We start from the raw sequence: 14,413 nt of genomic DNA on the forward strand, positions 1-14,413 counted from the left end.
TACTCAGTACAAGAATTTATTGGAGGTTTCTCTTTTTTTTTTATGCACAATTCCCACAATGATGTAGATATAAGGAAGAAAACACTTTAACAACTATATAAATCAATTACATGTAAAAACAAATAAGATGAGAGATTGCATTTATCATGAAAAATTGTAGGCATAATTTTTTCTATTTTATAAGATATACTTTCTTCGTGTAATAGTAGTAGTCACATAATAATTGCTTTCTAGTTGAGTGAATATTGATTTTTCAACTTACTTAGTTCATTTGACTAGTATAAGAGAAATTTAAACAAAAAGAGACATAATTGACATGCATATGTTGATTCAAATGAACTACTTACCAAAATTTTGGGATAAATTTTGAATTGTTGACTAGATTTTAGAAAAATTTTGATAGAGTTTCCTCTTAAAACTGGATGAAACTCCCTACTAGCAGTACCCAAGGATCAACAATTTTAAGCACAAGACAATTTCCCAAGAACGTAACCAAATATTTAAATGCAAAAGTAACTTCTACTTAAGACATTTCTCCCCCTACACTTAACATGCACATTGTCCTCAATGTGTAGGGAAAGAAAGTAAAGAAAGTAAGAACAAGTTATTCTCCATTTCAATGGCTGCAGTCCAGTTCAACCTTGAGTCATGAGCCATCGACAATCAATGACCAAAATCAAATAAAATTGCCACAAGTCCTCAAGTGCAAAATGATATGTGCAAAAGTAAACATTATACAAGGAAAAGATGAAAAGAAAACTACTAAGAAACATGGAAGCAAAAACAAAAGGCATTAATAAGCTAGTACGTCTTCAATCATCTGCACCCTCAGCATCATGAGGAGATGCTAAGCCCAAATGCTCTTCAATCTGCCTCATGCGAATGTCCATTGACCCGAACTGATATTCAATTGTATCCAAATGACTAAAAAGCCTTTGCCAATTGGATTGAGGTGAAGGAGGAGATGGAGCAGCGGTAGAGGGTCCAGCTTCGTCTTGGCCGTGACATGCCTTCTATGGCCACTCCTGAGTAGGCGGGGGAAGATGCTCCATAGTAATTCCCATTGCACGAAGTGAAGAAACTGATAACTCTATGCTAGGATAGATAGCTACCCGAGTTACTCCATGCAAATTAACTCCTACCCGCTCTAATACTAAAGATAGGAGACGAGGGAATGCAAGCTTGAAAGAAGTGATGCGCAGCCTTGCTGTTGACCTTATATAACTGATGATGATGTTTGGTAGTGGGATGCGAGCGTAGAAGGATTCCCAATTGTGAAACATGTAATCTAGAAAATAAATGTCACTTTTCAGGACTTCCCCGTGACCACTCTTTTTCGGAATTATGTTGTGCACCATCATATAGATAATGAGGCGATGGCAAGTGTAGAAGACCGTAGCAACCATCATCTCCTTCCTTGAGGAACGGAAAGGTTGTACTCAAGACCAAACCGAGACATGGCGTGTGATGGATCCCATCTCTTATTGGGAGCAGCAAACCCCTTGGATCAATGTTGTTGTAACCCAGTATGCATGCTAGGAGATCACAAGTTAAGCAAATCCGAGTACCGTGCATCTACGAGTCCACAACTCTCCACTGTGGCTTGCCTTGTTAAAGATATTAGCATAGAACTCACGCATCAAGTTTGGGTAGTAATGAGTCGGCAAAGTGAGAATAGGTGCCAAATCAAGTTGGGTAAATGCCTCAAAGTTGTGATAAACCATTTCAATCTTCAAACTAACATGTTTTTCAAAAATAAATTCCAAATTAGCATGTGTTGCGTGCCACTCTTGATAATTTCGAATTGAAAACCTGGCACTATTATAAACATCGGTCTTAGGCTCAGCGTGTCTAGATGTACTCCCCCATTGACATCTCCTCACAGGTTGGGGCGAAAGAGATCTCTCTTCTTCACTTTCTTCGAATTTCTTGCTAACCTCCATCTCTTCACTTCCATCACTATCCTCGGTGCTAGAGGAGGAAGGCTCATGACTAACAAGTCTTTTTCCATGTGTCATGGTATCTAAGAAAGAAAGTATAATTAATTTCTTATACAAGTCCAAAACTTTGCACACCTCACCTATTATATAAGAAGTAATTCTTATAAAATGCCAAAAAAAGAAGATTTTCACTTAAAGTAGTCGTAGGCATATTATAAAATTGTCATTCATGTATAAGGACTAACATTGGCTTAATTAACCACACATACACATCTTATGTGATAAATAATCAATGAAACTCAAAATCTACAATATTATGACATATAAGACATGAAATTAAAATTGCCACAAATTTGTCAAAACTTGCCAAAATCACCAATTCATTAAATAGGCAACAAATATGATCAATTTAGTGACTTTAGCAATAATAATGTTTATAGCAAGCACAATTTAGTAATAATAAATAACAGTTGGTTACAAACATGATTAGGCAAAAATTATCTCCAAAAATCACAAAATTCATCAAAATTACTCTCTATACACAATGTACATGCTAAACCATCATTAACGAACCATTTTCAGTCATAATCAACAACAAAAATGGCTCAAATAACAATTTAAACTACTTTTCTAATTTAATCAAATATAACAAATAAAAAATTTAAACAACTAATAATCCATCAAATTGTTATATCTGAACATGTAAACATTCTTAAACAACTTAATATGCATATTAGAGGCCAAAATATCATTAAACATCATACCAAATTCCAAATTAGAAGATATCAGAAAACTCAGGAAATTAAAAAATATCAACTTCTAAATTACAGAGATTTGATAGAGAAACTTACCTCAATCACGAAGAAAGATGTTTGGTGATAAAGATTTTGCCATAAAATCCAATGAAAAACACCCCAATTGACCTCCAATTGAAAATTTTAAGAACTAAAAACCCTAACCTCCAATTTTTTAAAAATTAATTTTTTGGTTATTTTTCTTGAATTTCAACCGGTTCAAAAGACTCTAAGGATGTTAAAAGGTATTGGGTTGATGTTTGTTTGCAAGGAAATGGAGTAAAAGAGAACATTTGTGAATTGTATGTCTGTGGGTGTGTGAAAATGCGAGGAGAAGAAGAAGAGGAAGTGTAGACTCCAAAATTTTGATAAGTCATTTTATTATTTTTATTTATTTTATTCTTCTAGGGGGAAAATCATTTTTTTATCCCAATTGATTTTTATTGTTTGTTTTGCACAAAAATTAGAAAACAAAAGAAAGAAAGTGGGAATGCAGGAAATCAGATTTTTGTAAAAAAAAAAAAAAAAAAAAGAGCCATACGCGCGTGTGCATGGCCAAAAACGAGGCCATAGCACCGAAAAATGCAGCTGCCATTTTGGTGGGAGTTTGGGTGCAATTTTTGCTTCCATCTATTTTATTCCAAGCCCTTTAGTACAAGGGGACACTTCATCAGCATGAATCATCAAGAATATTCCGGAAAAGAAGCCATCTAATGGCGCTAATAAGCCACAAAAAACCAGCATTATATCCACCGTTTAGATGAGGGTTTTGGGAGCTTTATTTCAAAAACGGAGCAGTAGGACAAGAGAAAAAGAGGGAGGTGGCAAGAAAACAAAAAAGGAGAAAAACAGAGAAAACAAAGAGGGAAAAGGAAAAAAAAAGACAACAGAAATTTTTCGAAACATTGTTGAGCCAGGGCTAGCGATCCAGCCCTTTCCTTCACCAAATTCTGAGCTTATCAAGGCTTAGTTTGGGAAAATCTTTTTTTTTCTAGTACTCTATGATCATCAAAGAGGAAAATTTGTGTTGAAGGTTTTGAGAGAAAACATGTGTGAGGACCCAAAAATTTACTTAATTTAAACTCCTATTACTTAATTTAAATTTAGCGAGATTTAGTGAAATCGCGTTTGGAGGCAATAGTCGATTTGAGAGTACAGTGACCTTGGAGATTAGAGGACTCATGCGTTAGTCTTAAAATAGGTATTTTTATGATTAATTACTCAAGTATTAGCTAGTTATACTATCGTTACAAGAATTTGTTAGAAATTTCGCTTTATCGCGTGCGAGTCGGAAGTTCGGGTTTTCGCACGCGTGACTAATTGAGGGACTTTGGACATTTATTTTAGACTATTAAAATTAATAATAATAGTAATAAATGAAGTGCATTAGAGGTTTAGTGCACAAGTGAAACAAACCCGAGAGGAAACGGGCACGAAACGCGCGCGTACGCGCACTATTGAGAGTTGACTTTTGCGCCAAAATTTGAACTACACCTACCAAGCTTCTTCAAGAAGCTTCAACATCAGATTTCACTCTCTCTCCTCACTCTTGCTGGCCGAAACTCCATAGGAGGAAGAAGACCAAAGCTCTTCATCATCTCACTCCATTTCTTGCCTAAATTTCTTCACAAAAACACCATCTAACTTCTAGCAACTTGGGGATTCATCTTGGAATAGGAAGAGAGCATCATTTCCACGGTTTCTTGGAGCTTCTAGGTGACCAAAATTTCTGAGTTTCAACACCCAAGAGGTAGTGAATGATCCAACCTTTAAAACTTGATTTTTGTGAGTTAGATTGGACTTGGAAGCTTGTAGCTTCATGTGGGTAACTTTGGTTGGTTGAAAATCATGTGAGTGGGCTCTATGAACTCCCACAATGGACTTGTTGGACTGATATGATGATTTTAGGTGTTATTTATGTTGATTAAGTGTTAAACTAGTGGTTATATTTTGAAAAAATGGAAAGAAACTCAAAGGGAACCAAAGGGAAGAAGGGCCGGATTCTTCCCTGTTTGTGCAGAGGCCTTGGTTCCATTTTTTTTGTAGTTAAATTGCCTTGATTTTGATGTAGATATGTTGTATAGGTTGTGTATAAAGTTTTCACCAAAAATCACTTGATTTGGTTGGGTAAAAGTTGCATTTTCGAAACATGTTCAAACCTGGAAAACGTGTACAGAGGTACTCTGGCAGCGAACTTTAAACGATCATAACTCTTTGGTCCGATGTCGAAATCAAGTACCATTTGTGGCATTTGAAACTAGGCACTTTTAATTTTCTAATGGTATAAAATGCATCCCCTGATTCTACTTGAGTGAGCTGTACCAGTTCTTCAAAGTTACCTGTCCTGTTTTGTTACTCTGCTAGAGAGTCAATGAGGGGCTGGGACTTGTTGCTTAAATTCAAGCTAGCTATGGTCTAAAGTTCAAAATGATTTCTTCTGATGAATTATAACCCCATGAATTTAGTTTCCAATGCCACTAGCCATGCTTAATTCCAAGTTGAATTGAGTGAGTTGTGGCCGAATTACAGAACTGCGTCAGTGATTGAAAACCCTAGTTTTGGACTAGCCGATGGCTTAGCTCGAATTGGGACTTGTTATTTTGAAACTTTTGGTGTTAATCACATACTAAATGTATTTTGAATGTTTCTTAGACCTTTTTTTCATAAATGAACCATGTTTGAGATGATTTCTTTGGCCAAAGGTTCGAAAAAAGGAAAATGGAAGCATAAGGCAGAATAGCCTTGTATATTCCTAGAACTTTAGTGGTCTTGTTAACTGACTTCCCGTACGAATTTTTACATGAAATTTGACAGAGGAGTAGCCCTTATATGGAAGTGTAATCATACCAAATTTGGTGCCATTCCAAGTCTATTTTGATGCCCAACTGAAGTCCCAAATTTCATGTTTCAAATCTGGAAAATTGCCCAATGGTCTTCATTTTGAACCAACTTTGAGCTACTATATCTTGGCGATCAAAACTCCGATTCTTGTTCCCTTTGTTGTGTTTTAAACTTTGATTGTAACTATAATTGAGTTTCAAATTTTAGAAGCTAGTTCACATTCTGTAAATTTTGCCGAATTTCCAAATTTTGCCAAAAACCAACCCCGAATCTGTCTTGGAAGTGTAAGTCAGTAACTTTAAGCCAAAAATTGAGTATCTTCCATTTAGAATCATGGAAAAGTATCTCCTCGGAACTTTTAGTACTTTGGAACTAGTTTCCAACGGTACCAAGTTTTCCAATTTTGGACCTACGGAGTGTAAGATATCATTTTCCAAATATTGCTCCTCGAAACTGAAATTTTTGAACTTGAAGGGAATTGAGTTTTAGAAACTCTCCATTTCCCGTCGGTATTAAATGACCGTTTTAGACTTGATTTCTTGAAGGAAAATAGTTTTACCTTGCATGATTAAACCCCACTTTTGAGCCTCAATTTACGAGTAATTTAGGCTATTTTCACGATATTTTCTTAAGTATTGTACAAGGGTACAATCTTCTCCAATAGTTAGGGGTTTTTAAGTGGTAGCGTGTAATCACCGATTTATTTTGCTCAGGCACTCAAGGGGACCTTCAAGAGAACCTCACAGCGAATGCTTAAATACTTGATTGTGCACCATTGTCTTATTTTGACTAGGTGAGTGTCAAGTGCATGAATATTTGGAAATTATGTGAATTGCTCATTATGAAATAGATGGTTTATAACTGCTGAGTCGAGTGTGTACTTTATCAAACGTGTTCTTATTTAAATGAATTGTAATTGAATTGCTTGAATTGAATTGCATCATATGCTATGGCTGCATATGTCGTTGGAGTGAATTTCCTCGACTTACACCCGAATTAAATTGAATTACCTGACCTAAATTGAATTGAATTATATGCTAGGGCAGCATATGTTGTTGGAGTGAATCTCTTCGACCCATAATTGAACTGTATGACTGCCAATTGGAGTGCGCTCATCAGCCTATAACGGTATTTGTCGATTGCACTGAATGTCATCAACCATTATAATTATAATCGTATAATCGGGTCTCTGAGCGATAGCATGTACCACACCGCTTCGGATGGGAGGTACCTCTCATGTCGGCTCAAAACCCTAAATAAATGATCGGTTCTCTGAGCGATAGTAAGTACCACACCAATTTGAGTGGAAGGTACCTCTCATGTCGTCTCAGAACCACAAACCATTCTAAGTCGATTGGAGCGATGTCTCATCGACCACTGAGCGATAGTAAGTACCACACCAATTTGGATAGGAGTTACCTCTCATGTCGACTCAGAACCTTAAACATATAATCGATTCCCTGGGCGTTAGTAAGTACCACACCAATTCGGCTGGGAGGTACCTCTCATGTCGACTCAGAATCATAAATGGAATAAGTAAAGTTCTACGGACTTAATTAACCACTCGGGTGACCGAGTGTCATCACGAGGAGATACTAGATTGAACTTTGGCAAAGCAAGTGGAAATGAGTTGTTTTGTGAATATTCACGAATTACTTAAATGTTATAGCTTTATTTCTCGTGCAAGTTTTATTGCTACTTGAATTACGTGCTTGCATGATTTTCTTGGCCTCACTGAGTGTCAGCTCATCCCATTAGTTTTGTTTTCCTTAACAGGAGCCGAAATGGAAGGAATTATGGAGAGGTCGACTTGATGGCCCTTTTGATTAGAATTTTAATGTAATTGATTAGACAACTTTTGGGAGACTGTATTTTGGGGAAAGTGATGTACTTTTGGGAATTTGAGTTGTAGAACTTGAAAATTTGTTTAAGGAAGTGACTTTTCTTACTTCGACTATCATTCCTTAGTTGTTTATCTTAAGTTTGAATTGAAATTGTATCAAATCCTGGCGAGAGTTGGGCAGGCGTTCCACGGATACCCTTGGGTTCGCTCTTGGGAGAAATGGGGGCGTCACAACATCTACAAGACCGCCAAATCGAAGCCCAAAATAGCAGGGTCGTCAGCACTTGGACAGTTCTTCATCGGAAGGTTGGTGACCTGTCTCCTTCATTTAGCTGCATTTTTTTCGGATCTTTCATATTTTTCTGGCTCTATCAAGCTTCAAAGCTAACTTGGTTTGTCTCTTTCCTTTAGATCTACGCTATATGTATCAAGATTTGTTGTATTCGTTTGTTGCCTTTTTCTCTCTGCTTTGATTGTCTTCCCAGATTCCCAGTCTAGATTTCCTTTTTGTGTTCAATCTTGCATCTCAATGGTGGGTTTGTCGAATTTTTTTGGGTTGTAGCATGGGTTTGGGAGGTTAAAGCTATGAGAGCCCGAGAATTTATGTGTATATATATATATATGCATGTGTGTATGTATTTTATATTTTATCTTCATATATTATCAAAGGTATTGCATATACCATATATAATCGACCAATTTATATATTTTTATTTTATCTTCACATATTACCAAAGATATTGCATATATCGTATAATCGATGAATTTACATGTTTAATTGACTTTGTATGATTGAATGTATGAAGATACCCTAGGTTAATGCATGAAAATTCTTATTGGGGTATGCCAATTAGAATAAGATAGAGTTTTGAGACAATACATGAACTAATAAAAATACAATTCCTTGGTAAACAAATAAACTAAAACCAAATGACCATTTAACTCTAAAACTTAAATGAATCTACCATGCAACCTATTGACTATTCTTGATTGAGCAAAAAACCGAAGGAGAAGGAACTCTGCCATTTCTAAGACAACCTCCACCGAGAGCGAATAAAAGAGAGAAAACAGAGTGTGAAGCTTTCTTCCTTCTTCATACCAAAACCGTAGAGAGAGAGAGAGAGAGAGAGAGAGAGAGATCAACTCTGGTTCCATTATTCCTTACCAGCCCAACCGAGAGAGAGAGAGAGAAAGGGGGGTTTGGTGCCAAAATTCTTGAGGAAACGAAGCAGGATGCTAGAGCCGTCTGCAATTACAGATTCTAAGGAAAAAAAAGAGGTAAAATTTTGCAACAAACTCTTACTCATCTAGTATAACTGAATACTTGAGCTACATGTTAAATCTTAGTAGGAAAAATGAGTTTTAGCTGAGAATAATGCTGTGTTTTGTGACTGACTAAGAGTTGGAAAGGAAAACTGTGTTAACCGTGAGGATGAAGCTGGAATTGCAGCTTGTACCAGAGTTTGTCTTTGGAGAATGATGTTAGGAATGCATGCAATATGTTTAACTTAAGTTTTATAAGATGCTCAGCTGAAAACTCATGAAAAGTTGGAAGATTTGGCTAGAAATGTTGAAAGAAGGCTGTTGGAGTTTCTCTGCTTTGGCCGAGAGAGAGAAATGAAGAATTTTCCAGCTTCCTCTATGAATTTTGGTTCCAAACTTTTATATTGAGGTTTATTACATTACATAATACTTTAGTCTTAACATGCATGTTAGATTTAAGTGTGAAATGAAGAGATTATTGGAGAAATTTCTTGCTTTTAAAGATTGATGCTGCTAAAGCTTTTCCACTGGCCAAGAGAGGAAAAATAGAGCTTGGTCCAGCTTTTCCCTTCGAATTCTTCGCTGTAAATTTCATATTAATGCTTAAGATACCCAGTAGCATGATAACTATTCTTTGCATGTTGAGTTGGAGTGGAAAAATGAAGAATTTGTGGAGAAAGTTTCACATTTAAACTCAAATTGCTGGAAGTTATGTTTTATCTGATGACAGATTTATTTGTAGCTTTTGGTGGAATTATTTGCTGAAATTACATGTCATTTGTTTATTTCATGCTGGATAGAGTGTATATTGCGTGATTGGTGTTTTAAGCAAGTAAAGGATGGAAACCGTGTTGAAAATCTTGAAGTAATGTTGCTGGAAACTTGTTTTAATGGCCGAGAGAGAGAGGGGTTGGAACTCTTATGTTATTTTTCGAAAATTTCATGATAATTGGCTACAATCTTGAGTAAAACATTTTATAATATCTTGTCCTTGCTTTCATGCATATATTATTGATTTGTAACACTTGAAAGCGGGTGAATTTGAGCAAGTTTAAACCACAAGCAAACTAGAATCTGGTTTAGCCAAAAAGGAAGAAATGAAAAGTTCACTAGCATTAATCTTTGAATTTTGGGTTGAAAATAGTTTAACTTTAGTTTAAACACCTTACAATACCTTAAATTTGGTATACATGAATATTTCCCTTGTTTGAGAAGATAAATTTGATGAATCTTGAAGGAAAATGTGAGGAAGGTTGCTGGAATTGTTGCATCTTGTGTGATAAGCTAGGGGACTTGAGTTCTAGTAATTTAAACCTTAAATTGGTGAGTGATTAGCAGCAGGACATAAAGATAAATGGATAATTAGATGATCAAAGTTGTTATATCAACTATAGGGATCTAAAAGGCTATAAAACTTATATGAAAAGATATACAAATAAAACATGATTTAAACGGCTTTATAAGCATTATATGTTCACTGTTAAGGTAATAAGCTAGTTTTGCTCAAGATTTTAAGTAATAAACGAGACTTATGGGACAATAAAATACCTTAAAATAATTACTTCTAAAATTTATCTTATTAAAAATAGATGTTTGAGTTTTAGTATATAAATTCTAAAGGTATAGAAGAATGGTTAAATAATTATAGTATTTATAAACTTATCTCAGGGGACAGCGGTGAGCCAGGAAGCAACTCCGACCCTTCAAGCATAACTTGTATTGATTAGGGTGAGTGTTCTAAAGTGTTTGTACTTGTTTATTTGAAGGATTACTTGTGCACTAGTAAATGAAGTGATTTGAATGAATGATATGAAATTTTACTTGGTTTTGAATTACTGAAAAAAGGCTAGAGCGTACTTTACCACTATTGCCTTAATGAACTGAAATGTATATGGAAGTGATTATTGATTGGATTGTACATGAATGATTGTAGGCCGTTGTGTACTTTATCACATCGACCGAATTGGGTCCTAAGCCTTGGTTAGTTGATCTAGTTGGGCCGATAAAGGACTTGGTCGACCATGTTAGCTACCTTGAGCAATTGAATGGTATACTCGAGTATTACCCCGGAGTTTGGAGCTTATTGAACCGTTTAATGAATGTAGGGAATTGTTTATTATTTTGGAGGATATAAGGGGGTGATTTTGGCTTAGTGTGCAATGATTTTGAAATGAGTGTGCAATGATATTGAAATGATTCTCAGAAGGAGCTTGTATCCTTTTAAGTGAATGTTTACCTTATTGAATTGCTTACTTGATTGGTTATGTTTAATAAATGTTTTTGTAATATGATTGATTATACACTTTCGAACCTCACTGAGTATTAGCTCAACCTTTTAGTTTTGTTTTTCTTATAGGAGTTGAAGTTTGGAGAACGATCAAGTAGAGTTAGACTGTTTTAGGAGGTCCAAGGTGGCATTTTGTATTTCTTAATGAATAGATTTATATTTTGCACTAGTTAGTAATATACTTGGTGATGTACTTTGTTGATCTTAGTCCCTAACTTTTGATGTTTACAAAACAAATGGATGATACTAATATCTCTTCAAGATATACTTTCAGTTATGAAGCAAATCAGATTCAAAGATCAAGTGCAATTGAAAGAAACAAAGGTTACTGAAAGCTGTCGGACGCTTGTGAAAATAGGATCGGACGTCCAATAATCATTGCGCAACTTCGGACGCATGAAGAACTCCATCACCGAACGTCCGAACGAAATAAGACATTCCCCCTAGCTCACTGACCTCGATCGGACGCAAGCATCGGACGTCTGATAGGATCCTTCAAATTCGACGGAAGCTGTCGGACGCTCACAAAGACAATACCGAACGTCCGATAGAATTGAAGAAGATTTTTCAAACTCACTGCCTGCTATCGGGCGCAAGCTTCGGATGTACCGGACGTCCGATACTCCCAACGGCTAGTTGACTCTTCAACTACTTTCTATCCATTGGAAACATTAATGAAGCAGGAAACTTCAAATAATTTTTGCACACTGAAGATACAAAAGACATAGAGTAGTTTTAGTGAGAAAACACTCTCCAAGGAAGATTTGTAGTCTTGGTGGTGTGAAGTTCATTGTAAGCTTTTCATTTGTGAGTGAATACTTCAGTAGTGTAGCTCTGTGAGGGTTGTCTTGAGTGATAGTAAAACTTCCTAACTTGACCAAATGGAGATTCGGGTAAGGAGGAAGTGCGCCTTCCTTTGTACATAAGATTGGTTGTATTTCATCAACTTGAAGAAACTTGTTTGAATTGATTTTCAAGTTCAAGAGGAGCTTGGTAGTCAATTGGTTTGCAATTCCTTTCTTCTCATTTAGTTATTGTTATATTGTGATTCTTGAATTGCTTATCTCTTCTACTTTTCTTAAGTGATATTGTTCATTCATTAATTGATTCATTGTGTGATCACTTAGAAAAGAGGGTAAATTTCATATTGAGCAAAAAGTGCTCATAACTTGATTAGTTTCTTAATCAACCTAATTCACCCCTCTCTTAGGTTGTTTTCGATCCTTACATACTTAAAAATGAATGTTTGGTTGATTAATGAGAAATGTTATCTCTGAAGTTACTGTTAATGAATGAGCCCTGGCAAGAGTCAGGTAGGCGATCCGCTAACTTTTAGAGTACGTCCTAGGGGCCATCCTTTTTGTTTTGGTTTATTTGGTAAAAAATAATAGGCTGGCCTGTATTTTTTCCTTGGGTTTTCGATGGGCATGGGATCCAACAAAAAAAAAAACAATGAAAAGTGGCCCAATGCCATTTTCTGGTCAAAGTAGAAAACGTATTTTTCGATCTAGTCCCTGTACTTTTGATTAATTGCACTACGACCCTAAAAATTTTAAATTTATTTCAATTGGTTCTCTAATTTAATTACAAATTGATCCCTGAACTTTATTTTCTTTGATTTTGACACCTGATCTTTGTAAAAATTATACTTTGACCTAAAAATTTTCTCAATTTTTGCAGTTAGATCCCTAACAACTTTGATTTCTTAAATATAAGTTGTTTATCTTCTTTAATTGTTAATTATATTTTATTTAAATGCTTAAATTGATAGATTTCATGGTTATTTTCACTTCTTTATAATTTATTGGTCCCTTGTGTAACGGCCCCACCTCCCCCTAGGGCGTACCAGAGGGTTCGGCGGACCGCCTGCCCAACTCTCGCCGGGACTCAGTCGCTCACTACAGTCCTTAACCCAATTACAATATAAATCTCAAAATTACATCAAATTCTCCAATGATTACATATTACAAATGCAGCGGAAACTGATTCCAATCGTGGAACGTATACTTACATCCATATCAATTTCAAATATTTATACAAGACCAACTCGTACATAAAATAGATCCAAACTTAAACTGTACACGATATAAGCCATCCAATCACGTGAATAAGCACTCCAAGCTTTTCTTCGCCTTGAGCCCTGTGGGGGGGGAAATAAAACATTTTTGGGGTGAGTTAGAAGCTCAGCGAGTAACCAGAAAATCAGTAATCAAATCGGTTTAACAATATTTCTTTTCAATGATGTCATAAATCAAATGATAAGTCCAGAAACAATTACAGCATTTACAAAACATTAAATATGGAGCATCAATAATTCAAGAAACATGTACAATGGAAAGCGATAGTAACATTCATTAAAGGATACATTCATTCTCCTGACATTTCCTCGCTCATTTGATCATTTATTTCATTTCATTCACCCCGTCCCTGGCTTTTGGCCAGGCTCCACCAACCTACATAGGTAATACTCGAGTATACCAAACGTTCACCCAAGTTCCTAATTGCCTGACCGAGTCCGCTTCTGGCTCAAGACGACCGGTAATAAGGGGCAATGGCCAGTTCAGCCCAAAAGGCTTACATTCATGCGCAAGTAACATTTCAATCGAAAATTTCACATTTATCGAGGTCGAGTGCGATAAAGTACACACTCGCCTCGAAAACTCATTTTGGAAATCATTATAAGCGCTTAACACGTTATCAACCAAAATACAAGTCATGAAATCAAGAAATATAGCAAACAAGGCACACTCAAATGCCAGCACACATGATATGCAAGAAAACATTTCAAAAGTGACTTTGGAAACAGTTCAAAAGTAAATAATGTAAGAAACGGTTCATAAATAACTTTAGAAGTAATTTGAGGTCACTCACCTCCACGGCTCAGAAATCATCCATCATATAACATTGCCTTGCTCAAATCCAAGTCTTAGATCACAAACTCAAAGCAATCAAACCCTTTAAAACTTCGGACAGCACTTCCCCTAAATTTGCTTACTTTCCCAGCCATCATGGCTTCATTATTTCTTCAGCCAGTCCCAAAGTCACACAAATAAGTTCATCTAATATCCATTCAGGAAGCTCCAAGTAGTACAAGTACAAGTCAAGCTAGGAAAAAGTCCGGAAATGAAGGTTAAGCTCAAAACCAGAAAAACAGTTTTGACGTCATTTTGCGGTAATGGTGTCAATTTCACTATGATTATTGGATGGGGGTGTAAGACCCACCGTTTCGAAGCTATGAAATAGGGATACAACAATGTAGAAGGCCACTCAATCCAAATCCTAGCACAACTAGGTCAAATATGCCAAATACTACACCAGAACCACCAAAAACAGGTTTACAAATCGGACAATGCTGTAATGAACACAACTCAGTCTATACAGGTTCAAATGCCGAAATTCCAAAGGCATATGTTAGCTAAGACATTCATCTACATTTCATCAGAAG

Source organism: Coffea arabica, chromosome 7c, assembly GCF_036785885.1.
Source record: "Coffea arabica cultivar ET-39 chromosome 7c, Coffea Arabica ET-39 HiFi, whole genome shotgun sequence".
NCBI classification, from domain to species: domain Eukaryota; kingdom Viridiplantae; phylum Streptophyta; class Magnoliopsida; order Gentianales; family Rubiaceae; genus Coffea; species Coffea arabica.